Source organism: Mus caroli, chromosome 9, assembly GCF_900094665.2.
Source record: "Mus caroli chromosome 9, CAROLI_EIJ_v1.1, whole genome shotgun sequence".
Classification (NCBI taxonomy): domain Eukaryota; kingdom Metazoa; phylum Chordata; class Mammalia; order Rodentia; family Muridae; genus Mus; species Mus caroli.
The window spans coordinates 45,090,337-45,116,124 of record NC_034578.1 but is presented as its reverse complement, the minus strand read 5'-3'; the positions used below and the strand labels follow the sequence as shown (position 1 = coordinate 45,116,124).

Below are 25,788 nucleotides of genomic sequence, written 5' to 3'. Positions count from 1 at the left end.
GGGGAGGGGGAGGGAGAGTGGGGGAGGGAGAGCGGGGGAGGGGGAGGGGAAGGGAAGGGGAGGGCAAGGGGGAAGGGGTTGGAGGTAGCCACGTCCTGTGAATGAAAGAGAAGAAGCAAGCCGGTGCTCCAGGACAGCCATTCTCAGTCAGTGAAGTCTTGACCCCTTTGGGGTGGGGCTGGGGTTGATGATGGTGGTGTCAAATGACTCTTTCACAGGGGTTACATATCAGACATTTACATTGTGATTTATAACAGCAACACAATTACAGTTATGAATTAACACCAAAAACGATTTTATAGTTGGGGTCACAACAACATCAGAAAGCAGCCTAATCCTGACTAAGGTGTCCCGATAAATCCTGATAAGGTGGCCCGATAAAAGCCACAGAGATGATACGTTTTCCCTGGCTTACGAACGTTGCATTGGAGAGGGAAGAGCAATGAAGACTGTTCTAGGTAGAGGGATAAGGGACGAGAGGTGCAGGTGACAGGTGGAGCCCAGTGCCCCTGCCTATTTGACTGCTGAGCCATAAGGGAGAGCTGGGGCTGGGGTGGGGGTGGGGTAGGGGATGGTGTGTGGTAATAGCTGCATTGGCTTGTTTCCCTGGCTGAGTGTGGATTTTTCTCTCGTGTCATGGGGAGCCAAGGAAAACATATGAGGTGTGCTTTGATGGGTTTAGAACTATATTTTAGAGGAACAATTCTGTTCCCTTTTGACATATACTTCCCAATCCTTTATTCCTGCCACAAGGCTTAGGATCCTGTTTAGCCACACTCTGGTTGGTATCTTAGGAGGCATCTTGAGCTTCAGTGCTAGCTTTCCCTCCCACTCCTGCTGAACCTGCCCTTTGCTTGTTTGTAGCTGCTCAGAATAATTTCTGCAAACCTCTCCAAAGGCAAAGCACAGGGCACAGAATTTTAATTCCCCAGGAATTAAATGGGTCAAGGATCATCTTTGTCCCTGGCTGTTTTGTCTGAGACTAGGGGGGTTGTTATAACCTGATCAAATATACCCACAGCGGGATGCTGGAGACCACTGGAAAAGGGTGGGGGGTGTTAGAGAGATGTGAGGTTAATCTGGGACAGTTTTCTGACATGGTGGCCTTGTGGTCATGATTTCATGGACGGCGGTAGAATGATTCGGCAGGAGAGGGGGAGGCAGGCAGACCAGAAAGAAGAATCAAGAATCATCAAGGCAGAAGTCATGGAGTCCAGCAAGGGAGAGAGAGGGACATAGCGGGCTGGGGAGGAGGGATAGGCAGGCAGGTTCTAGCAGAACGAGAAGGTGAGGGGCTCATCAATGGGGTTATGAATTCCAGCGATGGAGGGTTGGAGTGTGGTGTCTAAATAGGAGGTTCTCCCGCCATCTTCCCCCGTCTTCTTCCTTGGGTACAGTCACACAGTTTGGAAATGAGACCCCCCCCCACACTATTCAGTAAATTCTGAAGTAGTTGCGGCACACTCTGAACTTGACAGAGGCAGGAAAGGTGATCCAACAAGGAAAGTGACTCTGCCAGACTAACTAAGAGAGGTCTCAAAGTGCACAAGTGTCCCACAACCAAGACCAGTGTGGGAATCTGCCCTCTTTATGCTTTGGCAACAAAACTGCAATGACCCATTGCAAGAGTTAAGACGGAGTTTTAGATGTGTTGTGAGTACCTGAAATGCCCTTGCACTCTGATGAGGCAAATTTTACTTGGACGAACCCCTAGGTAGGAAGGTCAGTGTAATCACACAGGGCTTTACTATTAACAAACGAGAGCCCAGCTATGTAACCACATGATGTTCAACACACAGAGATTCCAGAACAGCAGAGGATAATGAAGTCTCCAGGGTAGACTACCACTGTATTTGTTTATTTACTTATTTAGAGTGGGCTGTGAGTGCTTGGATGCACATCAGCACCATACATAGTACAGGCTGGAGGTCAGAGGGCAATTTGCAATGAGTCAGTTCTTAGGGATGGAACTCAGGTCTTCAGGCTTTGTGGCAAGTGCCTTTTACTCACTGAGCCACCTCACTAGTCCAAGGTAGATACTTTCATCCTCATTTTACAGATGGTAAAACTCAAAGAGGTTAGCTCATCTTTCCCAAACCCCTGAACCTCCAAATTGTAGAGGAAAGCCAACCCTTTTTCTTCTGGGGCTAAATTGGACACATCAGCTGCCACAGATGCAGCCCACGTAATGCCCGTTCCTCACCACCTGAACAAAATAGGGTTCATGACTGCTAGGCTCCAACACCTGATTCTTTTTGCAGGGCTTTCTGAGGTTGGGTCTTTAGCACTGATGAAAGCCAGATTCCAGCCGCCAGCCATAGGAGACACCTGCAGGTGTTCTAGCCAATCCAGAGACCTAGAAAGAAAACCCAAGCATTCTTAACCTTTAAAAAGATCTTAGCCTGTGGACAGATAAATTAACTCCAGGGCTCTGGGGAGATTAAACCTTATTTTATGGTTTGCTTGTTAAAAACGCATAACTCCAAATCTCACCAGAGATTGCAATTAAGATAGCACTAGGCTAAAGCTATATGAGAAGTATTATTTACTCTTGGCTCCCTGCAAAGTCCCAAACGACAATGGGCTTTTCCATTTCGTAACCTGCAGTCGATCTGAAGCCACCTGCCTTTGTTCCTAAATGCTTCAGGACACACTCGCTCTCCCAGCGTAGCTGCAGTCACACTAGTCTTTGTGGTTACCCAAAGTGACCATAAAAACCAAAGTTAAAACAAAGTTTCCTGGGCGATTATGTTCAAGAGGCACCAAACACATTTTAAACCATCCGCATCTTTTCTGCTCCCACCTGAGGGATTCTTTTTCTGCATTTCCCTCTGAATGCCTATAGTACAGTACTCTCCAAAAGCTCCCCGATTTCTAGCAATGTACAAGGCAGAACCTCGCTCTCTTGAACAGACTCTCTTGCTAAAATGTGCCCCTGAGAGGACCGTGATGGCTCTTCTGAGCCATCTCTATTAGAGACAGTGTGTGGGACTCACCTTTCTTTGCTGAAATTTTGTGACAAGTTGGTTAGTTTGTTCAGTCAAAGAGAGGCCACCAGGCGCTAGCAAGATGGCTCCAGAGTTTAAGTCAAGCACTGGCCATGCAAGAGAGGACCCAAGTTTGAATCCCCAGACCACGTACAGCATGTGTCTGTAATCCTGTGCTCCTATCCAGGGATGAGAGGCGGAGATAGGAGAATGCCTGGATGCTCTCCAATCAGCAACCCTAGTGTGTGGTGGCAAAAGGCAAAGAAAGCCTGGGCCAAACAGGGAGGAAGGCAAGAGCTGGCTCACAAGGTTGTCCCAGACTTGTACATGAGCACCCACACACACACCTATACCTACAGAAAGGAACATATGCACACATAAATCACACACACGCACACACCCAGACACACACACACATGCACCATGCACATGCACCATACATGCATACATACATATACACACATGTGTGTGTATGTATATACATATATATGCATGCATGTATGTATATATGCATGCGTGTATGTATAATGTATGTATGTATGTATGTATGTATGTATGTATTGTATGAATGTTTGAGACAGGGTGTTACTCTGCAGCCCAGGCTTACCTCAATCTCTTAGTAAGCCTCTTAAGCATGGGATTGCAGGTGTGAGTCACCATGTCCCATATCACCTGGAATATTTGATTAATATTCAGATTCTAGGCTCTGCTCAAGCCCCACTCACCCAAGTGATTGTTGAGATACACCAAGTGTGGCAGAAGGAGCCATGAACTGGGGTTTGCAATAATCTCTACCATCTCCTAGCTGTTCGATCTTGATCTAGTTAGTGTCTTAGCTGCTCCTTTCATTCCTCCTGGTAAAACAGGCAGCCTCTCTGACGATGCCTGTCAAACATTGCTCTTGGGAGTTTGAGAGCAGAAGTCTCACAAAGTATCTTCAAGGTCACACAGCTAATTAGAGGCAGGGCCAAGATTCCTACTGGGTTCACGGGCACAGACAACTGGCCATGATGTGATGTCCCTTCTCTAGGTCACATCACCCTCAGCTCTTCTCAGCCAAGGAAAGGAACTCATATGCTAAATTCGAAGAAGACCTGAGGACCTTCCATTCCAACTTGCTCCTTCTCTGTCCTGAACCTAGATCCAGCTCCTGAATTACACAAAGCCTCTGGACCAGCTCTGTAATTTTTTTCCCCTGCTGCTTCTTCTCTGGTGATTATCTGGGGCTGATTTGGCCAAACTTCTAAGTGTGTTGCCTGGCAAGCCCCAGCACATCTGGAGTCCTGCTGTGGTCTCAATTGCACAGCTGTCCGCAGCAAAGATGCAGTCATCAGAAAGCCTCGGCCCAATGGAATCCGGAGAGCAATCTTTATATGGATCAACTCTTTATATCTTTGTGTGGATTTTGCTTCTCACTCACAAAGACAAGGGAGCGCGTTAGCAGAGTTCATACTGAGATGTGAGTGGCTTTTATAACCAGCACGAGGATGATTTCCACAGAAAAGCCTCTTCTGTCCTGGTGACAGACCTGAATTTTTTGCTAAAGGTGGGAGGGAGCTCTCTCTTCGAGAGCATTTTGTGTGGACCCAAATGCTTTGAAATGGAGAAAAGCTAGAAGATTCCTTTGAGATATAGAGACATCGCCAAACAGACCCCAAATTTAGATTTGTACAGATTGGCACAGCAAAACTGTTTCCCAAAAGCTTGAGGAGGCGGAGCCAATTTGTAGCTTTTCTTTTACTTTGTGCGATGGGATAGAGGATATTGTTTTGGGAGTGGGGAAGATTGAAACCCGCAGTGAGAGTAAATGAAAAAACCCAAATCTCTGCTGGAGGTGGAGATAAAAAGCAGAAAAGAAAAAAAGAAAGCAAAACTGACCAGTCTTATTTAACACCCCAAGGAGAGAAGTGCAGGGGTGGGGGTGGGTGAAGAAGAAAGCCATGACAGTCAACCTCTGTTGTCCTGTGGTCGACTAATCAGGCCTTTCTTTTGGACAAAGGCCACTGATGCTCAAAATGGTGACTTGGACACTCCAGGGGTCGGATGCTGCTTCTGCCTTAATGAAGACCAGTGGAATTGCACCTCTGCAGAACAGCTGGGCCTCAGAATGTTAAAACTGGAGGCTACCTCAGACGTCTTCTTGTCCAACCCCCTCCATTTGAAGATGAGGAAACTGAGGCCCAGAGATCATGAGGATGGTTGATACAGAATGGATAAAAAGACTAGCCACTGCCAACCTTCTAGATTTGAACTACTGTTCCCTAGGATGCTACAGACATCCCACTGACAACCCAGCTTTTATTGTTCTGATTGGGCATGGGTGGTCTGTGGAAAATAACTTGCAACTTTTTTTAGAGTCTCACAATGTGGCTCTAGTTGTCCTGGAACTCACTATGAAGACAGGGTGGCCTTGAACTCACAGCGTTCCTCATGCCTCTGTCTCCCGAGTGGAGATCAAAGGCGTGCAGCCCTGCACCTGGCTAACAAGTTGCTTTTATTTCCTCTATTCTTTGATTGCATTGGCCTGGCAGCGGCTTTGTAAGGTGTTAATTCTATTACTAGTTTCATCCCTCTGTGCCTGGCGCATCTGTACTTACAGGATGCTTCCAACATGCAGCTGTCTTTATGTGAAGGCCGAAAGGGTGAGGCGCGAGCTGCGAGGATGCCTTCCTCTCTCCTTGAATGGGGAATGTCAGTGACCTAATTCTTAATTTTACCTCTCTTCCAGCTTGGAAGCCCGGACACAATCAGATCTCTTCATGTTAGCTGTCAGGACTGTCATTTATACTTGTTATCAATAATCCTCAGCTCTGACAACTCTCTTTATTTTTAGACTTAAATCCCCATCTTATAATATAAATATCACACTCTAGGCAGGACACCATTAAGCAATTATTGCACTTCCCAGGTGAGGTGGATTTCTTGGCCTCCTCTTGATAGAGAGGAGAGAGCATGAGATGTGCCCTAATCGCTCAGAGACACTGGGGCAGAAGATTATGATACTAATAGGTGGATGGGGGAGGGGGAGGACACCTGTTCGACTGGCAGGCTGCCAAAAGCCCTTCCCTCTGCACAGAAAACTGAAGGTGGGTCTGGCTGGAAGTGTAGGAGAGGGGAGATCCGTGAGCTGGAGAATCCTTAGCTAGGGGGTGCATACCCCCTCTACAAGGTCTGGTCAGTCCTAAGTCTGTGCTGTGCTTTGCCATATCCAAATGTCTACTACTTGTTTCCTGACACAGATCCTCCTGGCAGCAGGTTGGGTTTCTGTCTAGAAGCTAAAACGTTGGACAAGGTCATCAGTAGTGCATTTCAGGCATGGGGATGAGGAAACTGTGGAGAAGAGCTGGAGGCAGAGACTACAATCTCAGTACAGAATCTCCTACACCCCACCCCAGCCCTTCACTTACGGTAGATTTCCCCAGCGCCCCAGCAGATGAGGTCAGGGTCTGGGTTTCACTCCTTGATGTAACATTTGTACTAGCAGTAGCCATAGACCAGTAAGGAAGCATAAAGCACCATGTCTTTATTAATCTGAATATTAATAAAATGCCCCAGGTGTCATCGGACATGTTGAACCAGATTGCTAAGTCACCTACCCAGTATGCTAAAATGATATGTGTTTAAAGGAGACTCTTTTGACTGCTATTTTCAAATTCATTTAGGTGTGTGTGTGTGTGTGTGTGTGTGGTGCACATGTGCATGGATTTGTGTGGAGAAACCAGAGATCAGTGGTAGATGTCTTCTTCACCTGCTCTCTACCTCAGTTTTTGGAATAGGAGCTCTGAATGAGTCTGGAACTCATGAAATTGGCAAGCCCAGGGATCCCCTGCCTCCACTTCCCCAAGGCTGGGGTTACAGGGCCTCAATGAGGTCCCCCACTTTTTTTATTTGAGTTCTGGGAATTGAATTCACATCCTTATATGTTCACGGCAAGGACTTCCAACTGAGACATATCCCAAATCTATGTTTCTTTTTTTTTTTTTGGTTTTTTGAGACAGGGTTTCTCTGTTTAGCCCTGGCTGTCCTGGAACTCACTTTGTAGACCAGGCTGGCCTTGAACTCAGAAATCCGCCTGCCTCTGCCTCCTGAGTGCTGGGATTAACAAATCTATGTTTCTTATGATACAGAATCTTACATAGTCCAGGCTGGCCTCAAGTTCACTGGATAGCCACAGATGACTTTGAATTCCTGATCCTCTTCTTTCTACCTCCCAAGTGCTGGGATTACAGGTCTGCATCACCATCCCCAGCCCAAAGGAGAATGCTTAAATTTCTGCCATTCTGTATTTCAGAGAAGCAACTAAATAAAATCAGAAAAATTCAGGAAAAAAATGCACAAAGCCTACTTTCTAGCATGTCCTATTGTTCCAAGAGCCCCACTGCCCCACTGCCCCCTACCCTTCCTGCCCAGCCCCCTGCCTGCACAGCTTCACATAGCCTGCTGTACGAAGAGCCTACCCAGCACGTCATCCCCCAGGCTACAGAGTGCTCATGCCCTGCACATTGCCCTCACTACTTTGGCCAACCCATATTTCCCTTAACGCCCATCACACTACTGCCTTCTTCTTCCTCAGCAGTCCTGCTCTGCTAAAACTGTACCATGGAGGTGATGTATGCATGCTGCCCCTGAGTCACAAATACCCCAGAACACCTGCCTGCCCCCAGGCTAATGTCTTGGTGCCTCCCACAGCTCCCCTGGTCCCTTCTCCCTGCATACTCAGCCATCACTCTAAACTCTGTGTCATGCTTTCCCAGAGCACTCTCTGACAAGTTTATCAAGTTGAGAGATGACACTGTCAATGGGCATATTAAAAAAGGGGGGGGGAAGGAAAAAGGAAAAGGAAGAGGAGAGAAGGAGAGAGACGACTGGGAGCCTCCCTCCCTCCCAGCTCGCAAGGACACATTAGCACACTCCCAAGGTCATGTGGGCAAGCTGGGAGAGGCATCCTCATTCTTCACCATCTTTGATTCTTAAGTGAGCCTCCCCAGTGGGCACCGAGACTGCAGCTCCCTCCTGCTTGATTCAGGATGGGGAGCCTCACACTTGCTTTGGCAGGAGATTGCTTGGTAAGAAAATAACAGAGCTGATAATGCCAGCAAAGTCATGACACCGGGGACCTCTTGCAGTTTTAAGATCCAATCAACTTTAAAATATTACGGACTAAGACGGATTTGAGCAAATAACTGATCCCTGTGTATTTACTGAGAGCACAGGCACCCTGCTGAAATATTAATCTGGGGTGGGAAGGAGGGGAGAAGAGGGACTGGGCACAATGGACTGCCCGGGGGTTTTTATAAGACTCCTCTGACTAAGTTTAGAAAAATACAGCTATGATGCTACTACATATATATATGTGTGTGTGTGTATATATATAATTATTACATATGTATAATCTATCTAGTATCATCTATCTATCTATCTATCTATCTATCTATCTATCTACTTATCTATCATCTATTTATCTATCATCTGTTTATCTATCTGTCTGCCTGTCTATCTATGTATCATCTATCTACCATCTATCACTTATTGTTTATCTTATTATTCATTTATCTATTTACTTACTACCTGTTGTCTATCTATAATTTATCTTTCTATCATCTATTTATATATTATCTACCTTCTTTAACATCCCTTGTCTATTGTCTATCTATTTTAATCCTGTGCCTCATACGGTTTCAAGGATTGGCCAGGCATGGCGGCACATGACTATAATCTAAACACTTAGGCTGAGACAGAGGGATTATGAGTTTGAGATTAGTTAGATCTATATAGCAAGACACTGAATTTTTTAAAAAGAGTAAAAAAGAAAGTTCCAAGAGTCGCATAAATAGAAGAAATGGACAAAGAGACCTGAGTCCTAGCTCAGATCTCTCCCCAGTTCAGCCTCTAACTCAGTCATTATTATTACTCACTATGCTTCAGTTGCTTGGCACCGTTCATCCTGGCGCCCCCTCCCATTCTTTCCCACCCTCCACTGCCTCCCCATCAGTGGCTTTCCTGGCTCTTCCTAGAGGCTCTTCCATCTCTGCTCAGGAAGAGTGTCTTCACCACAAGATATTCTGAGTGAGAAGCCAGGCTCTCACATAACAGGCAGGAACAAGGAGGTGGGGGGGGGGGTGAGATGAGGAGAGGACAGAAGCTGAGAACAATATTGAACGCTTCAGCCAGCACACATGTCTGACACAGCAACATCAACCCCCTGCCTCCCCTGCCCATAGAAGCATCAATAACATCAATACAACAGCTGCCCCCACTTGGGCCTTTGCAGTGCTGCCACAAGAAGGACAAAGAACAGCCTCTTTCTGTCAGAGCAGAGCTCGCTGCTTGTACGTGATGAGAGAAGAGAGGGAGGAACCAGTCCTACAGAAGCTTGAAAAACACTGGTCAAGGAAAGGCAGGGCCACTACCACAAGCCAAATCCAAGAGTACTCTGGACTGCTGTAGACCCTGCCGCTGAGCCTAGGACCAGCTCTGAAGGGAAGCCCCCTGACAGAATAGCTCCTGCTCACCTTCCTGGTAGGCAGGACCACAGCATGCCTCAACTGGAAGCCCTGACTTCTTTTGATATTCCTCTATGAGATTACAGTCATGCTCCACAGACTGACGTTTTGGTCAATGGGACACTGTTACTTATGCAGAGTATGTATCACGTAGTAGCCATGGTGACGGCTCAGTTTGAGGGAGCACATTCTACTCTTCTCACAACCAAGAAACCCCCCAATGGAGTAATTCTCAGAAACACATCCCCAGTGATAGGTGACATTACTACCACTGTGCTTGACCCACAAGTTCCCTTTTGTTTTGAAGACATGGCTCAGAGATCCTGAAAGTCACACTATGCTGCTCACACAGCTTTCTGACTGCTGTTCCTTCTGTCCAGAAGGCTTGGCTTGGTGAACAGTGTCTCTGACATCTGCTGGCTCATTCCCAAGGCCACTCCTGAGTCAAACATGGCCTTGCTTTCTTTGAATCATATTCATTACTCCTTCATGGTGTGTCATTGCATCGTATACAACCACTTGTTCCACTATTTATGACAATGAATGAGAAATTCTCTTTTCTACCTCTACCTAGGTTTGTCCACTCCTGCCAATAGGGACCTTCTGTTTTCTATCCTCCATGTTCTGTAGTTTGTGCTTAACAAGCAATTGATGTTCTAAACATACTAGACATATAGAGCAAAGCCTTATACCTCCCCTCAGTCATTGCCAGTAAACAATGCTTCCTTCTAAGCTAAATCAATTAATCTGTCAATCGATGCTGGGTCAATGAACAAAATATTAACTCAACAAGAGAGAAAATTCAAACAGTCTTGTACATTTTTGTGACTTCGGTTCAGGACAATAAGTCATGAGTTTAAATATGGCTAATTCTTTAGGTTTTAAATTTTCTTTAAAAGTAAGTGGCATAATACATATATTAATTAGCTTGAGTTAGCCCATTCCACAAAATCTACACATTCATCAACACAGCATGTTATATTCCAAAAGATATAGTTTTATCAACTAAAACATAGAGCACACACATAATATTGGCATTGACCATAAGAAATCATCAATAATCAACTGCTTTAGAGTTACAAAAATGGCAATATTGTAAAGTTCTACAAAGTGGTCCTTCCATATGGTTCTGCTCAATTTGTCACATAGCTATTGCCCTTAAGAGGAAAGGGGTAAGAGGAGCATAGCGCCCATTGAGCATCCTCTGTGTGCTTGCTGGGAGCTTTATCAACATCACCGCCTCCATTTACTCCTGATTCAGAAGAACAGACTAAAGATGAGAGAAACAAAACAAAATATTAGTATGGTGGTGTGGTGGTATGTTAGTGTGATGGTGTGGTGGGGTGGGGTGTTAATGTGGGTGGTGTGCCAGTGTCGTGTTGTGCTGTGTTGTAATGGGATGAATGAAGAATACTGGCTAGCTGATGAGGGATTCTTGGGGTCACGTGTCCCCCTCCTTTTCCTATGCTTTTCCCCATCATTTCGTAGCTCTTCATGCTGCAACCTTGTTACTAACTTACTACTGGTCTGTTCCCATTTACCACCCTACCTAAGTTTCTCAAGTGCAGAGGCCGCACCTTCTCACTGTGCCTCACTGTATCCGTCTGCGCAGACTGACACCTGGCTCAAGGTTGTGCTCAAATGTTTGCTGAGGAAAGCGCTTAGAGATAACTGGGAAGAATTCCAGCAGCTACTCAGAAGATTCCTCACATTCTGCTGGGAGAGGCTCACAGCCCTCTTTAGGGGACTTAAGCCCTCAGCAGGACTCAGGAACAGAGGACCTGAAAGCTCTGCGCCAAAGAGAAAGGAGGGTGTGATTCAAGAGGGATTACAATAGCCGAGTCCTGGTCAATTTCTTTTGCATTTCCTGTGTTTCTTTTGGTCAGCATGCTCTGATGTCATTCTACCTCACCCAGTTGATNCAGTTGATGCTCTGATGTCATTCTACCTCACACAGTTGATGCTCTGATGTCATTCTACCTCACCCAGTTGGCTCCCTTTCCACAGGAAGATACATGGAACGTTCTTTGAGAGCTACCATTTCCTGAGCACTCTGAATGGGTATCAACACCCTTTTTACATATCCTTTTTCCAAGTTGAGAAGCTGAAATTCTACAAGTCCTTTATTCTAAAACTCATCCTGTTTTCTTTAAAGCTTTACTTTTTTAATTTTATTTTTTAAAAGATTTATTTATTTATTTATTTATTTATTTATTTTATGTATATGAGTACACTGTTGCTCTCTTCAGACACACCAGGAGAGGGTGACAGATCCCATTAGAGATGGTTGTGAGCCACCATGTGGTTGCTGGGAATTGAATTCTGGGAGAGCAACCCATGCTCTTAACCACCGAGCCATTTCTCCAGCTCCTAATGATTTATATGCAATTGTGTGTCTGTGTGTCTGTGTGGGATATGCATACATGAGGGCAGGTGCAGATGTTGTGAGCCACTGTCTGAGTGTTGGGAACTGAACCCAGGTCCTCTACAAGTACACACTCTTAACCATGGAGCCATTTCTCCAGCCCTAATCCTATTTTTTACTGAATAGGGTTTCATTGCTGTGAATAGATACCATGACCAGGGCAACTTTTAAAAAGGACTATATTTCATTGGGGCTGGCTTACAATTTCAGAGGTTCAGTCTATTATCATCATGGAGGGAGGCACGGAAGCATGTAGGCAGACAAGGTGCTGGAGGGGGAGAGAGTTCTACATCTTGATCTAAAAGCACCAGGAAGGAGCTCTCTCGACTGCCCTGGGCAGAGCTTAAGCATAGGACCTTAAAGCCTACTCCCTCGGTGACACATTTCCTCTAACACGGCCACACCTACTCCAACCAAGCCACACCTCCTAACAGTGCCACTTGCCATGGGCCAAGCATATTCAAGCCACCACAATTAGCAATATAAACCCAGATGGTGGCTTTAGTTTCCTGGAGTGTGTGGAAGTGAATCTAGAGTCTCTGGTGGCCCCATGCAGCATCAGAAACACAGTGCACATGGGAGTCTTCTCCAGTGATATCCTGCTCTGCAACCCCTGGGACAGCTATAGGCTTACTGGCCCCTCACCCACCAAACCCCGTAGCAGGCAGTTCTCAGAACCCTTTTCATTCATCGTCTTCTAGGAGGAATTAGTTGATTGGGGTTGATTTATGAGGATAATCAGGAACCTTTTGCCAAAAGAACCCTAAGTCTTAGTGTTTGTCCCCTTCGCATCTTGGAAGAGCCCCCACTGAACCTAGAGATCCGACTCCTCATAGACTTTAGCACATGCCCTCCTGACCCCTTGCCCTGAATGTTTTTTTTTTTCTTTCTGATCTTTAAGGAGGCGTATCTCCAAAGGGAAGGCAGAGTTTCACAAGGAGGAGATGGAGGTGGCAGAGAGAACCAACCCTGAATATGCTAAGAGCTCTCTTCTACACTTTGATTGACAGTGAAGACACATCTTGTCAAATTACCGCTTCAGTCAAACACAGCTAACCCTCCCCAGCACTGACAACAGAATGATTTCAATTTTAAGAAGGGTAAAAGAAGCCGTGAATTAAACCTTGGGCTATTAACAGGGTTCCCATTTCACCGAGTGAAGACAGGTTCCCATATATCCTTAGGTAGTCTTCCAAATATTTTGCAATTTGAAGCTGTGGTGAGAGAAAGGTCCAGGGTCGGTGATTGCGAATGCCCAACCTGTGTTTCCAGCTGAAAAGAGACTTCTCAGGGGATGCTGCCTTGAGCCACTGGGGGCCACCCAAGAACTGTGGAATGCCAATAAAACTCAGAGATATGGTGCCCTCCTCTTCAGCTCATGTCTACCTTCTGAACGGGCACTATACCTCTCCAGCATCCTACATCCCACCATACTCTGCCGGGTAGATAGTTATCCAGACAGAGTGACAGGCTGTGTCCCTCCAAGATAGTGTTGAAATAGGATGGACAGGTTCATGGTCAGATCTTGAGGAGCGGTCATCCGATTTATCAAAGCTAGTATGGAGGAGAATGGATAAGGATGAATGGAAGGTGAACTGAGCTCCGTGTGAAGAGCAGGGTGAAAGGAGGGAGGAGAAATTCATGCTCCATATGAACTTGGGAAAAGCGAAGGTGCACTCTCTGCTCAGCAGCTCCACCTGCAGGAAGAGCATTGGATTGCAATGGCCTTTTGAAAGGAGTCACACCCGCACCCCGTACCCACCCATGTCTTTAAAGAGACTCTTCTAAGGGGCTCTATATATGGGCCTTACCAGCTTAGATTCTGCCCCCTTATTTTCTCCTGTCTTCGTGTTTTTGACTCAGTATCTATATTTTCTGATTTCTTCCCTGTATAAATCTTTTAATAACTTTTAGGCAAAAAAAAAAAAAAAAAAAAAAAAAAAAAAAAAAAAAAAACTAGCACTCCATGATCCAGAGGTATCCCAGTTATACTTTTCTTACTCCCACAGTGGGTCTAAGAGAATCAGTGCTCTTCATAGGAGAAGCATCAGCCTTCTCCGAATGGTAGTCCATCTCTAGAAATCCAAGGTCACCAGGAAGTACTTGTCATATTCTTGTAGACATTTGGGTTTGGGAGAGCGGTCAAGATTACTGAATTTGATGCCTCTCCCACTCAGATCCAGTTATATCAATGATTACCAAATAAGACAATTACCATCAATTCCTCCTGCTCTGCCTCCCACACGTGCCATCTTAATAGCTCCTGATGCCCAGTTCTGTGAGGTACACACTATTGCCTTCACCGTATAGTTTAGGAAACAAGTCCACTTGCTTCACCCAGACTCCACACTACGCTCTTTCTACAGGCCTTCAAGCTTCTATGTGGATGTCAGCCATAACTAGGAGGTCATGAGCTGTGGGACAACCTGCTGACCTTTGGAGTCCTGGCTTTCAGAAAGAAGTTCATGAGGCTGAACTGGGAGACCTCTTCTCATTTTTACCCACTGTGCGGGATTCCACTTTAGCAACTCAGTTCAAGCTTTAATTCCATCTCCAAACTTTCTCTTGAAATTTGCAAAACATCTCCAACTTCAGCTTTCCCTCATTTGGCTGCTTTTGACAATCCCTAATTACTACAGTGTGCCTTCCGTTATTGTAGCTTTGCCACGGCCTCAAAATTGTGAGTTCGAATTACATTGTGTTTTGTGAATTCCTATAGTTTTGTTCTCCTTCACGATAAACTTCATTAGCTAATCAAATGACTTACAAGACAAGGTCCTTGCTCACAAGGGAAAATTATTCATCTTTCTCAGATGACAACCTGCAAGGTAATTCACTCGGCGCACTGTTTATCGTATGGAACTGACTGTAGATATGATAGAAAATCCAGTTAAAAGGAGCAGAGTTGTCAGGAGCCATCAGGGAAGGCTTTGGGAAGGCTCAGTGCTTAACCTGGGCTTTGGCAGTGGGAAGCCCTGGGAACTGCAGAACAGAGGGATCTGAATGGCAAACTGCAGGGATAAATCACAGGTGTGTGTGGAAAGCAAAGAGCAGATTGGATCTGCACAACGACCTGGTCCATGAGGAGGAGGAAGTGAAAGACGGGGATGAGGGTGGGGGCAGGGAAATCTTGAATATCGAGTTGAAGGATTCATGCGCGTGATCCTGGAATCAGTGAGAGAGACCTAGGTTGTTTTAAGGGCATTTCCTCCAGTCTAGCCTTTCATAGATCTCCACTTTGCAGGCCTGTTTCTCTGGAGGGTATCTATGCTAATTTCTATCACCATTCCAAGTTCCTCCTAGCTGGCTTTTTCTGCTTTTTCTGTTTCTGTTGATCTCAATCCTAGCCTCTTTCTTTATTTTGCCCAAATCCCACTTTTTAGCGCTGAGACTCTACAGTGAGCCTCTTCCTTCCCTGTCTGGATCACGCTCTCACACACCTGCCTGCCTCCTGTCTCAGCTGCTTCCCGTGCTCCGTACACACACCTGCCAGACACAGCCGCCCAAATAAGCGAGCTCTTTCTGTTCAGTCTCCCTCCCATTTGTTCACATTGTCTGTGGAAAGGATCCCCGTGTTCTCCTTTCTAGCCATCCCTTCCACGAAAGTCAAGCTGTCTGTATCGGCTGGTTTTGTGTGTCAACTTGACACAGGCTGGAGTTATCACAGAGAAAGGAGCTTCAGTTGGGGAAATGCCTCCATGAGATCCAACTGTAAGGCATTTTCTCAATTAGTGATCAAGGGGGAAAGGCCCCTTGTGGGTGGGACCATCTCTGGCCTGGTAGTCTTGGGTTCTATAAGAGAGCAGGCTGAGCAAGCCAGGGGAGGCAAGCCAGTAAGGAACATGCCTCCATGGCCTCTGCATCAACTCCTGCTCCCTGACCTGTCTGAGTTCCAGTCCTGACCTCCTTTGGTGATGAACAGCAGCATGGAAGTGTAAGCCGAATAAACCCTTTCCTCCCCAACTTGCTTCTTGGTCATGATGTTTGTGCAGGAATAGAAACCCTAACTAAGACACTGTTACATTGTTGGTTCTTTCCCCTTGCGTTTAGCATTTCTTCTATGTGGGGTCCCTAGCTCCCAGGACTTTTCCTAGCAAGAATATCCTTCAAAAGTCTCTGGGGACACTTTCTTGGTCTACCCAAGCTGAATGAGGTGGATCTTCTCCTTCTAGATACTCTTGGGCCATTTCACAAGCATCTCATATACACCCTGTATAGATAGGCAAATACCACATTGTTTAAAAAAGCAAGAGAAACCAAAGGAGTGATCTTATCCTTACTGGTAAACTACCAAGGACTCCAGAGTGGAAGCTGGAGACAAAGGCTTGAAAGTAGGAGCTAAATGAAATGTAGATGTCTGGCTTCGGGAACTACAGAAAGAGGCTGGCGAAGAGATGAAGTTGGCTCTGTCGGTATCGCCCCACTGCAGGGATGGGGCTGGTCTCCCAATGTCCTCACTGCTCTACACAGAACTCCCACATATGGAGAAGCCTCCAACTAGGGACTCTCTACCATTTGTCCCCCCACCCCCCAGGTCCTCTGACTTCTTAATTGATATAGCTAATGTCTTCCTTGAGGCAGGGGGACGTATAGATCGACCATTAAAAGTTCCAAAGAGTAATTCTCTAGCTATGAACCCTGACAACCCAGGAATTGAATACGAGTACACAAGAACCAGCCATCCTCCTGACTCAGAGAAGTGAGGGAGGGAAAAGTACAGCGGGGAGCCGGCAGCATACATAACAAGACAGTGCCTCACAACAATTTCCAGAATTCGGTAGCTGATAATAATTGCTCATTTAAGTGCCCTGAAGCTTTAATTCGGTAAGTCTGTAATCAATGGCAATTTTTGCCTGGAGGTAGCAGAAGGCTGAGTGACAGGTAAAAGTAGCGAGCTCCAGTGTGTTACCCATCCTAGTAGTTGAAAGAATGAACAGAAAGCCTTACATGTTTGCAAAGGGGAAAAAGAAGGAGGAGGAGGAAGAGGAGGAGGAGGAGTCGGCTGAGTCAAGGCTTTGCAGTGAATATAGGGAAGAGGTTCTAGAAACTTTAAAGGTGGGTTTTGGTGGTCAGTGGAGATGGCTATTCTCCCACTGGATCCATCTTCCAAGTCTTCAGCTGGTTCCTAAACCACCTGCCTAAAGCTCTACTCAAAGAGGATCCTTTTCAGGGCTATGGAGTTCAAGTTTTCTCCAAGAATCCAAGCCCAGGAGCAATCACTTCCATATAACTGCATTTGCTGTTCGCATGTAATTGTTAGTATCTCCTACCTTACTGGCGCCGGACTCTGAATGTCTTCTAGATTCAGAAGACAGCTGGCTTTCTACTTTGAGTTAATTCTTTACATCCATGTCTTCCTACCTCTTCAACTCTGTCTATCTGTCTGTCTCAGCTTTTGGAGGCCCATGATGCCTTGTAAAACCCTTTAGGGATTCCCATTCTGCCAATTGGCAGTCAATGTAGTCCTTAGCAAAACCAGTCTTTTCGAGTTAGATGTTTTACCGCTTGCCACCATGTACCTTTGCCTGTCTTTGACCCCACTTTGGATATGATAGTGAGTAAGCATCTCAGAATCCACTCAATGAGCTGAGTACCCAGCCCAGGCCGATCCTCACCAATGGCCGTTCGAGAGGCCTATTGCCATATCTTCTGCCTGTCACAGCTTCCTGGCAGGCAGAAGAGAAAGTTGCTTCCATGGAATAATTTGGAAGGTTCCATTCTCGTTTTCAAATGGTTTTCTCATAGCTTTGTGCTCTGCCTGGCACCCACCAGTCAAAGGTGGCGATGCAGAACACAAAACATAGGATTTGGATTCAAAAGATCCATTTGATTCTTGGCTCCTCCTTTTCTGATTTTGTGACCCTGGCCAGCTCAGCTGGCTTTCTGGGCTTTGATGTCTTGTAGAAAACCCCAGGGGAAGTAGTTGTAATGTTCTGTAGCCATCAGTGTAGCCATAGTCTACAGCAGTTAATGACACACTTCAAACAACCAGCGGAGGCAAGTCTGAAGGTTCCTCACAAATACAAATGATAATATTTGAAGATATGGAGATGCTGATTACCTCGATTTGATCATTACATCTTCTGTATACGTGTTGAATTATAATACCATGACCCACGAATAAGTACAGATATTGTCAATTAAAAATAACATGAAAGGCTTTTTGGAAACCCCAAAGCTATGTTCACACGCTCATTTTTGTTGGTCTTCATTAATTCAGTCCTGGGAGACTTTTACCTTCCAGAACCAAGTATTAATTTTAAATTCTCAAAGGAGGGGTAAAATTTTATGCATATAAGCTAACACCTTGCAGCTTAGAATCAGAAAACAAGTATTGGAGAAAGATCTGAAGTGATCGTCTTGGGGAAATTCAGAAGCTACCGCCGTGGTCAACCTTTTCCTCTGAGAGGAAAGCAAACGTCTCTTATGATTCCTTTCTGTGTCCAATATCTGACAACATTAAACCCAAGACACAATGATCTGCCCTCTTCCAGATAACTTCTGTTGGCTTACTTATAGAGCAAGACTAAACCGCAGCCATAGTGAACTACTCATTTGTATATGACTCCTGTTGGCTTTTTTGTACCGCAGGTAACCTATAAGAACCCTAATTTGTGCCAGGCTTTCTTCTGCTCACTTAGGAACCCATATTTCTCTCCTCGGGGAGCAAACCATCTACCACGTGAGACATACAGGTGATGCATCCGTTCTGACATGGTTGCCCAAGTGCTCAGGTGAGCCAAGGGTCATGTGATACAGGACTTATTAGAGACTGCTTAATCCAGACAAACAAAGTGAGATAAAGACTTACCAGGGGAAGGCTCTCTTAAGCATCAGGCAGGTAAGAGGTGGGGAAAGATGAAGTCCATGCCAACTGAGTGGTCTAGAGAGAATATAGAGGGATGGGAATAGAATTAATCCGAGAAACTAAGAATGAACTGGTGCGGACTAAGCAGAGTGTGCGATGGGAAGTTGGAGAGGTGAATAGAATATGTTAACAGGCTCCCTGTCACATGACGACCTTTAGGCAGGAAGCAGCAGGTCACAGAAAGGTTTTCTGTAGGAGACTGGCATTCACTACTGCATGACTCACAGTGGATTAGCATAACTCTTGATTTGACTGATCTCCCTGCCCACTCACTAGGCTGCGAGCTCCAAGAGAGCTGGAGAATGTCCTATTAATCACTGGATCCCCAAGTGCCTGGCTTATAGTAGGCACTATATTAGTGTCAATGGAAATGAACAAAACTTATTGTCCCTTCTTCTGTCCCTTCTGCCATGGCTCATGGGATAAACTGGCATGAAACTGAGAAGGTGAAGTCACAGTTTAGTGGAAGCTGGGACGGGTCTCTCTCTGCCCACTTTAGCTGGTGGCACGCTTCAATCCTTACTCCTTCTGGGTCCTCAGGAAAGAAAAGTGGTCTTAGGCTTCTCAAGAAGATTCTGAAAGAATGGTTCGTAAGGTATCTCCCGTTGAGTCTTGATGTCCCCAGTTAGCTCCCAGCAGGCATTGTTTCATACCCCCCCACCCCCGTCTGTATGTCTGTATTCAAGATGCACAGGTCTCACCAGCCTGGGTACCACTTTCGCCATGCTGGCACTCCCTCTTGACACACTTGTCTAAACAGATGCATGCTGGGAGACACTATCTATTATGCATCCTCTCATATCCCATATGAGATGAGATGAGCACATGATAGGCTTCCCAGTGAGCTCGAGGTGGAGAAAAGATTTCCTTCTAGAAATGTGATGGGTTAGTGCCTTGAACTTTATTATGGATAATACTGATTCAAAGCTTTCAGAGCCAAACAACCAGATCTCATTGCAAGTTCTAACATGTCAGAACTGGACAGGCCACTTACGATGAGTGCTTACTGGCTGGATACACTCTTAAGTAACTAGAAAATCGATATCTCATCCACTGACACAGAAACTATGGTTAAACTGAGGCACTATCAAAGCTGTATAATTGACATCAGGCAGAAATTAGGTTGAGATTTTCCTCTTAAAGTCTTGTTCCTGCATGTGCCAGACCTCTTGCTTTTATTCTAAGAGAGAACGCTGTTTGAGATGCATTCCTATTTAATAAGATACAATCTAATTACAAATCTATGCAGCAAGACTTTGTCCTCCAAGAGCTTTAGTGACTGGCCGTGACTTATAAAACCCTAAAGTCAGGGTTATAAAATCATTACTGTCAGGGGACAATGGCCTAATACCAACCATCATCCTGAGGGAACTCTGACTGACTTTTAACGATCTTGTCATGTAACTTTCACCTCTTCTGTAGATTTAGGGCTCTTGCTTTTCCAGTCCCTCATGGCTTGCCATAGTTTACGCCCTACATCTCTTACTTGGCCCTCCAGCCTGTCTCTACCTCTGCATGTTTCTTTGTGTTACCCGGTCCCTTTGTAACATTTTGTTCCATCCCTTGATCTTCCTGCTTCTCCTTTATTCATCTCTGTATATCTGTACCTTCCATGTGTGTTCCCACCTCCAGGCTGCCCCTCCCTCCAAGGTGGATAGCCATGAAAGATGCCCGGCATGGCTTCTCCACACTGGTGTGTTGCTAACGCAGACTCCTTGCCGTTCTCAGTAGAAATAGCTTTTGCCTTTTGTTGCCAAATCGAAATCTTCTCAGCAGTAAAAATGTGGCTTGTGAAAGCAAGTACCTTGTAATTAAATAAATGGGTAATTTCAGTGTTTTTTTATTTCTAGTTTTCTTTCTGAGGATTTTCTTAGTAACAGGAAGGAATAGATAGTCGTGTTTTACTTCCCACTGATGAAGAAGATAAAATAAGTCATTCTGTATTTAGGTTTTATTTGACTATTTGTGATAATTAATAAGAAGGGAACATCTGTCCTAGTGATGGAGAAGAAGAGAAGGCATGGAGGGGGGAGGAAACCTGGCTGCATCAGTAAAGACTGCTGGGAAAAGATACATTTGGCAAAAATACTGGCTTAGTTATAATTTGGAAAAGAGTTAAAGAAAAAAAAAAGGGTTTCATCAAACACATGAGAGAAGAGCACGGTTTTTAGGAGACAGGCTCATAGATGAACGAGGTGATGATGAAACATGACAAATATAAATGGATGGATACTTTGAAGGATGGTGGAGCCAAGAAGATGACAAACATGGAGTCTTGATGAAGCCACGTCCCATAATGGTGCTCAGTGGGTGGGAAGGAAGTTAGCCAATGTGAATTGTGACTGCTTCCAACCATTCTTCCAGACCCAAGGTAGCAGAGGCTGTGCTCAAGCAAACAATATATACGAAGGGACTTTGATATGAGCACAGAGTCTCAGAGTTAGAGCATCAGGAGGGCAGAGGACCTTGGGTACTGGCCCAGAGTGTATCTCATTGCAAACAGTTGACAGTATCCATCTCACCCCCCTCCTTGCTTTGTTCTATCTCCCAGTCTGACTCACTTTCTCATTCTCTCACAAAATGAAGGCAGCAAGAGAGCATCTCTGTGCCTACTGGATGCTTAGATGCAATGCACTCCCCAGTGCTTGTAGATTAGTCCTACACAGAGGAGCCATGGTTCTCCCTTTGCAGTACAGAGAACAAATAAGATGTTTACCCAGAAAGTCATGGTCTCTTTACATGGATTGATGTTTGTCCTTTGGAACAAGATATCAAGTAACCTAAAAAATAAAATTAACCCTCATAAGCCCAGGATGCAAACTTTTTCACTCAAAACTTCCATAAAGTTTCAATATCACAATGAAATGCCAGGTCGATATTTGAACTCCGGTAAAGCTGCACCATATTAAAATGTGACTCCATAATGAACTTCAGAATTGTGACAGTGACAGCCTCTCATTAGTCAAACCATTTGCTCACATGACTTCCTTAGGTCTCCCCATAAAGGGCTTTCTTTGGCATATTTTATGATGTTGTTTAGAGTAGCGAATTTTCTATCTACTAAAATGTCTTTTTTAAAACCTCAAGCATAATATAAAGGTGACTTTGTTAAACCTTTACCTTCTGTACTTTTAAAAACCACGTTTCTTGTATAGAAGTAATACGATGAATATTGACATACAGATCAGAACTCTCAAGTTCAAGTCCGTGGCCACCAGTGTCACTTGGTGTGCACTCTTGAATAAGGTATACAATTTCTCGGGGCCTCAGTTTCCAATCCACGCACCTCACAGCATTTCAGTGAAGATTCAATTTGACTAATGCAGACTCCATTGTCAGGGCTAAGCAATTACTCAGCATATCATAAGAAACACAGTGTCCGCTGTTCCTGCCACGCTGCTGTGGCATTTGATGCAGGCTCTGTAACATAATCACTTATCCAAGTATGAAAATTATCATTGATCTTTACATAGAATTATGAGGAATAATCTCTTGGGATCTCTTTTATTGGCAAGGGAGAGGAACCCAACTAAAGAGCTTTCATTCAGTTAGCAAACACATATTGAATGTTTCTGTCAGAAACTTTCAGTGCATGTATGTGTCTATGTGTCACTGTGTGTCTGTGTGTGTCTGTGTGTATCTCTGTGTGTGCATGTGTATGTGTCATGTCAGTGTGGATGTGGTATATGTGTATGTCTGTGTGTTTATTTCTCTGTGTGTCTGTGTGTGTGTCTGTGCTGTGTGTGTCTATCATTGTGTATTGGTGTGTATCTGTGTGTCACTGTGTGTGTGTGTCTGTGGTTATATGTATGTCTGTGGTATGTGTCTGTGTCTATGTGTGTCTGTGTGTCCACGTATGTCTGTGTGTCTGTGATGTGTCTGTCTGTGATGTGGTGTGTGTGTGTGTGTGTGTGTGTGTGTGTGTGTATGTGTGTGTGTGTGTGCGTGCCCATGTATGCACTGAGGTGATGGTACTGAGAAGGCTTAGTGCATAGTTTAGGGTGCTACATTCTTATACAGAGAGATAGAAAAATAAAGGGTGATAAAAAGAAAATACCAGATTGTGATAAGAAATTAAACAACATACTGTACAGAATGTTGCTAAGGCATCAGCGATAACTTGGATCTGTAGGACAGAGCAGGCTGTTCTGAGGCCTTCAGATGATGAAAGGGAAGCAGCCATGCAAGCTCTCTGGGCAGATGAGCAAACGTAGAGCCCCAGGCAGAGAACAAGCCTGACAGGTCTGAGGGAAGAAGACTTAATTAAGGGAGACGAGCTGGCAAGGTGGACAGGAGCCAGATCATGAAGTCTTATGGACCATGATGAGAAAGTCTGGATTTGATTAATTATTGGGGAAGCAATTGTGAGAAATTAAGCACAAGAATGACACTCTCTCACTCAGATTCTAAAAATGTGTCATGCAAAGATGGGGAATATACTTCAGGAGGTTAGAGATATTAGCAGGAAAGTAGTTAGAAGGCTGTTGTGGTTGACCAGATGGAGAAAGTGAAGATGGAGAGAAGAAGCCTATTATTGGGGTGGAAGCAGCAGGATTTGAGAGATGGATAAGATATCCAGAATGCAACATTGGGAGGTTTCAGGGGACTTTGGTTTCTGGTAAATATGTCAGAAATGGTGGCATGTGCCTTTATTCCCAGCACTCAGGAAGCAGAACAGGATGCTCTTTGTAAGTTCTAGGCCAACCACTGCTACATAGTAAGATCCTGTCTTAAAAAAAAAGAAAGGAAGAAAAAGAAAGAATAAAAGAAAGAAAAGAACAGAACTTAGTGGTCCCATTTGCTAATGCAAAGATGAGACAGACAATGAATGCAGGAGTCAACTAGGTTAGAGAGAAGTGTGATGGTTAATTTCAATTGTTTGCTTGATGGGGCTGTAAAATAAGAGATTAGTAAAGGATACTTCTGGACATGTCTGTGTACCCAGAGATGATCAAAATGAAAGACAGTAACTGATGGGGACAGGATCTCCCTAAATTTGGAAGCACTATCCAGTTGACTGGGACCCTAGTGGAACAGAAACAGAAAAAGGAGAGACACAAACCAGGGCATGCATGACCTGCTCTTCCTGAGCAAATGTGTCACTGCTGCTTATCCTCTTCCATGTGCTCATCTGTGTCTTCATCTGTGGACACCAGATTCCAGCTTCTTCAGTCTTCCAGCAGACACATCAGGACTTTTCAGGGAGCTTCCAGCCTTCAGCTTAAAACTGAAGCCACATCACTGGTCTCTTGGACCAATGAGCTACTGGGTCACTCTATGGCCCTCAAGCATGCAGATGGCCATTGCTGATCTACTTAGTCTCTAATCTAATAAACCCAGATATACATGTATATTCATTCTATTGGTTTTGTTCTCCCAAGACACCTAGTATAAGGGGTGGGTGTTATATTGCACATGCCTGATCAAAATACCTACTAGACAACTAGGAGGCATGGCTGAACAGGCAGTCAGATATATGGTATAGAAGTCAGGGCCAGAGCTTTAAATTTATGACCCACACAGAATAAATGGTATTTAAAGCTGCGGGACAAGATGAGATCACCAAGACAGGGAATGGATAAAGACAAGAAAATGGTTTGAGTCTGAACTTTGAGGATGCTAAGATTTAGAAGTCAATTAAAAGAAGACAATCTAATAAAAGAAAATTCATTAGGCCAATAAACAACCCGGTTTGGGAAAGAACGAGGCTGACCTCAGGCACAAAGGGACTCTAGGTCTACAGTGCTGTCAAGGCTCTACTTGTCTCTCTCCCACACTCCGGGTTCTTGCTCACTATCCTCATCAATCTTTTCAGACAACCTATTCTTATCTTTGGTCTCCATTTTAGAATTTTTTTGCTGTTTGAAGAAAACATAGCCACAGGCAGCTCTGAATTCCCTGTGAACAATGCAGGAAGAAATCAGTCTCCCTTCCACTTGAGCTTGAAATGTCCCAAGGAAGACTTCTAATTTGTCCTAACTTAGATCTTAGGACAATCTACAGAACCAATCCGAGGCTAAGAGAACAGTGTAAAGAAATTGATTAGCCAAGGTTGGTAATATGTGCCATAGAGAAATATAGATTAAACTCTTTTTCCACTAGTGGTTGCTGATGTAGTCACTAAGTTATACATCCTTTCAGTTTGGGTCTACTTTCTAATCATAAATGCACATGCCTGTCCATACCTGCAAGCATAGCATGGCATGGCAGATTTTTATCTTTTAAATGTAAAAATAATCTGCTCTTATGTAAATTTGAGATAGACATAAATCCTGTAGCTCAAACCTCACAAGAAACATACACGTTCACTCAGAGCACTGTTGTAAGGGTCCAACCCCATTCAGGTGACCCTTCTTCATGTTTAGTTATTCACTTAAGATCCAATTGCCTAAAGAAATGGCATTTGGGATTCAACATTGGACTTCAACTATGAGCAGGATACCAACATTTAAGCCATAGCATTTATAGCTGCAACACAAGAGGGCAGTCTCAAAGGAACTGATTCTCAAAGCTGTTCCAGCAACACCACCATTTCCATCTGCAATTTCTGAGACTCTAGAATGGGCATAGTCTAGTGTTTTATTCTTTCACAAGTTCCACACAAGAATCCACAGTGTCGAGACATCTTGGTTCCTGGACTCCACTAAGACTAGTCTGCACAGGTGAGACTGTGGACTACAGAAGCTAACAGCTTCTGGGACAGGCAGGAGCGACAGAGCTTCTGAGGCAGCCCCCTTTTCGCACTCCAGACATCCGGGCACCTTCCCTGCCAGAGGAGAGGTGTCCGCCCAGCCCGGGAGGGCTTTGCAGGAGCACCTGGGGGAGCCATCTTGGTTCCCGGACTCCACCGAGAATAGTCTGCACAGGTGAGAGTGTGGACTACAGAAGCTAACAGCTTCTGGGACAAGTCCTGTTTCGGGCCTTCATCTTCTGCCAGGAGGCAAGTCTGAAGCCAGATATCTGTGCACCTTCCCTGAAAGAGGAGAGCCTGCCTGCAGAGAGTGC

The 25,788-nt window shown here is 44.9% G+C and overlaps 1 long non-coding RNA gene across 2 annotated transcripts in view; it reads right to left on the bottom strand.

Moving 5' to 3' along the window:
• LOC115031963 overlaps positions 1-25,788 on the bottom strand; it is a 101,610-nt gene that overhangs the window by 12,344 nt on the left and 63,478 nt on the right. Inside the window, exons 2-3 of one of the 2 annotated variants that reach the window (XR_003837618.1) lie at positions 18,727-18,798; positions 1,883-2,356 (exon numbers count right to left, since the gene is read on the bottom strand). This is a non-coding gene — a long non-coding RNA (uncharacterized LOC115031963). Of the gene's footprint in view, positions 1-1,882; positions 2,357-18,726; positions 18,799-25,788 lie in introns of those variants that run through there. The other variant, XR_003837619.1, reaches the window with a different exon arrangement.